We start from the raw sequence: 4,264 nt of genomic DNA on the forward strand, positions 1-4,264 counted from the left end.
AGAAAATCCACACTATCCTTATGTGCAACTGAAGAGTGACAGCAGGTTACAGACATACCACACAACCTACTAATACTTCACCTGGCCAATAAAGGTGAAAGAATGAACCTACTCTAAGAAATTTGAATCTAATCGCACAAATGTGTATCCTCAAATGACATTTTTTGGATAAATCTGGTCATTTAGAATGTTTCCATGAAACTTCCATAATTTACTTATACAATCACAGCCCAAATACTGGTAATGAATAAAATACCATATATTCCCTCAAATCAGTTTTCCTGTCTTTATTTATTATAAACATCACTCCAGCAGGCCATATATTTTACCTACAATTTTTAAGTTTAATTTAAAAATTAAAAATATTTAATATATAAGCCTGAAGACAGCAGCAGTAATTTCAGTATTTATTAGGAAGGTGTACTTAGTTTACACCAAAAAATTATATCTACTGTCACTTGTATCAGTTGGCAACATGGCAAATGCTCCTGTGTTTATGCATCATACAAATAAAATGTGTTGCGCCATACTTTTAATGGAGAAATTAGGAGCAACAGTATACAGAACAGAAAGTAAGTGCATCTAAAGAGTAATAAACTGTTGACATACTGCTCTCGAAATATAATAGATAAACAAATTTGTTATTTTGAATGGGGCAGCTGCAGTACCCAAATTGAAGTCAATTTCTGTAATGATGTGCCAACTGATGAGATAAGTATGTATTACACAAGCTGAAGATGGGTTAAATTCTAAAATGTATGTTGGTACAAATAAAATGTCATACAAAGTGGCTGCTAACTACATTGTTTAGAGCAGTAAAGAAATTTGTTTAGTTTAAGATTACACATTATGTTCATTGTTTTCAACACTGATCTCTGAAATTTTTCTAACTAAAGAAAGAACTGGAATGATAGAGGAGCAGGTGCATAAGATCTGTGCCCTTCAGATGCAGTTGAAAAATGCACAGGAGGAGCTAGATTGGATGAGGAGGGAGAAGGGGGTTGGGGAATGGGAGCTGGCTGTTGGCAAAAGATCTGCTAGGAGAAGGAGATCTTCAGATAGTTTTATATTGGTGTATGTAATAGATATAACCAACTGTCAGAGTCTAGTGTAGAGGAATCTGTAGTAGCTGTAGATGTAGGAAGTATGCAGCAGGCCTCAACAGTTATGGTGGCTAGGACAGTTGCAAAGTCTAAGTGAAAGAAGAAGGTTCTGCTGTTAGGTAGTTCTCATGGTAGAGGTGTAGGCCAGCAGTTGCAGGAAGTGTTGGGGAGTGAGTACGTCACCAGCATTGTGAAGCCTAGTGCAGGATTGGCTCAGGTGACTGTCAACATAGGGGGGTTATGTAGGGATTTTACTAAAGAGGATCAGGTATGACTGTGGGTGGGGCTCATAATAGTATTGATAGGGATGGGGAGTATGACATAGGTGGTGACCTGGAAAAGATAGCCACTCAGACTGGCAACACGAATGTGCATTTCGTGGAACTGTTTCAGCGTCACAATTGGCCTCATCTTAATACAGCCGTCAAGCGTAATAACATGAGACTTGGGGGTGTGCTGATGACAGAAGGCATGAGTCACATTTCAGTGGTGTCGGTGGAGTCTATCAGCAGGACAGGTTTCACTAGACATGGCCTGCATCTCAACAGGTATGGAAAGGGGAGGTTGGCAAAGCTTATAGGTGACAGCATAGCTGGGGGTGGTGGGATCACTCATCGGAAAATTCCTGTATTAGTGGGTGTTAGAGCTGCACATTTTTTTTGACTGAAGTCAGCTGATAGGTATTCCTGCTTAAGGGAAGTCTCTCTAACAAAGAAACCGCTTTCGACAAAGCTTAGGTATCTGAGTAATGAGGGAATTAGTATATTTCATCAAAATATACAAGGTATTAGAGATAAAGTTAGTGAACTGCTCATAGATGTTGACTCTGAAATTATTGGTATATCTGAACACTTCTTAAATAAGGAGATAATTCAGAGACTTCCTTTACCAGGATACAGGTTGGCTGGCAGCTTTTCTAGGAGCTCTTTGCAGTCTGGGGGGTAGCCATGTATGTGAAAAAAGGTATCCCATTTGAGTCAATTGATGTTTCAAAGCACTGCACTGAAAAGGGGTTTGAATGTTGTGCAGACGTGGTTAAATTTAGTGGAGTTAAACTTCTAACTGTTGTTATTTAAAGATCCCCAGACTCTGATTTCACAAGATTTTTGCTAAAGCTAGACGAGGTTCTTGCTTCACTTTATAGGAAATACAAAAAATTAGTAATATGTGGTGACCTCAATATTAATTGTATAAACGATGCTGGTAGACCTCCTTAATTCATATAATCTTATGCAAACCATATTCTTTCCAACGAGAGTAAAAGGGAACAGTAGAACAACCATAGACAACATTTTTGTTCATTCCTCATTACAAGAATGGCATTCTGTTAGCAAAAAAGTGAATGGCCTTTCAGATCATGAGGCACAAGTTTCAACTCTAAAAGATTTTTGTGCTGCAACACATGTTAAATATAGTTATCAACTTTTTAGGAAAGCTGATCCAGTTGCTGTAGAGACCTTTGTAAACCTTATCAAGGAACAAGAGTGGCAAGATGTTTATAGTGCTGATACAGAAGACAATAAATATAATGCTTTTCTCAAGACTTTTCTTGTGCACTTTGAAAGTTGCTTTCCATTAGAACGTTCAAAACAGGGTACTAGCACAAACAGGCAGCCTGGGTGGCTGACTAGAGGGATAAGAATATCCTGTAGAACAAAGTGGCAATTATATCAAAGCGTTAGAAACAATCAAAATCTAAATGCAGCAGCCCATTACAAACAGTATTGTAAGGTGCTTAAAAAAGTTATTAGGAAGGCAAAAAGTATTTGGTATGCAGATAGAATACCTAAGACTCAGTATAAAATTAAAACCATATGGTCAATCGTAAAGGAAGTGACTGGTCTGCAGAAACAGATCGAGGATATAGAATCAGTGCGTAGTGGGAATGTCCATGTCACTGATAAGTCACATATATGTACAGTATTTAATAATCACTTTCTAACAATAGCAAGTGAACTAAATAGAAACCTGGTCCCAACAGGGAATCATATAGCGCTCGTAGAAAAAAGTGTTATGAGACTGTTACCTGAAATGCTCCTCCATGATACTGACAAGAGGGAGATTGAGTTAATAATTAAATCACTAAAGACCAAGAACACTCATGGATATCACGGGGTATCTAGCAGAATACTGAAGTATTGTTCTATGTTTGTTAGCCCAGTACTTAGCTGCATCTGTAACTTTCCCTTTAGGAGTGGTTGGTTTGCTGACCAATTAAAGTACTCAGTAGTGAAGCCACTTTATAAAAGGGGAGACAGGGATAATGTTGACAATTATAGACCTATTTCTATGCTATCGGTGTTTGCTAAAGTTATCGAGAAGGTTGTATATACAAGGTTAATGGAGCATTTAAATTCACATAATTTGCTGTCAAATGTACAGTTTGGTTTTAGAAATGGTTTAACAACTGCAAATGCTATATTCTCTCTTCTCTGTGAGGTTTTGGACGGATTAAATAAAAGGTTGGAAACACTAGGTGTTTTCTTTGATTTAACGAAGGCTTTTGACTGTGTTGACCACAAAATATTACTGCAGAAGTTGGACCATTATGGAGTAAGGGGAGTAGCTTACAATTGGTTCAACGCTTACTTTAAGAACAGAAAGCAGAAGGTAATTCTCTGCAATATTGAGAGTGGTAGTGATGTTCAGTCCCAATGGGGCACTGTTAAGTGGGGCGTTCCCCAAGGGTTGGTGCTGGGGCCGCTGCTGTTTCTTATTTATATAAATTATAAATGGTATGCCTTCTAGTACTACAGGTGACTCAAAAATATTTCTGTTAGCTGATGACACCAGCTTGGTAGTGAAGGATCTTGCGTGTAATATTGAAACATTATCAAATGATGTAGTTCATGAAATAAGTTCGTGGCTTGTGGAAAATAATTTGATGCTAAATCACAGTAAGACTCAGTTTTTTAGTTTCTAATGCACAATTCAAGAAGAACTGATATTTTGATCAGACAGAATGGGCATATTATAAGCAAGACGGAACAGTTCAAGTTCCTAGGCATTCAGATAGATAGTAAGCTGTTGTGGAAAGCCCATGTTCAGGATCATGTTCAGAAACTAAATGCTACCTTATTTACCATTAGAACAGTATCTGAAATAAGTGACAGTTCAACATGAAAAGTAATCTACTTCACATATTTTCATACGCTTATGTC

This window comes from Schistocerca americana, unplaced genomic scaffold, assembly GCF_021461395.2.
Source record: "Schistocerca americana isolate TAMUIC-IGC-003095 unplaced genomic scaffold, iqSchAmer2.1 HiC_scaffold_14, whole genome shotgun sequence".
Taxonomy (NCBI): domain Eukaryota; kingdom Metazoa; phylum Arthropoda; class Insecta; order Orthoptera; family Acrididae; genus Schistocerca; species Schistocerca americana.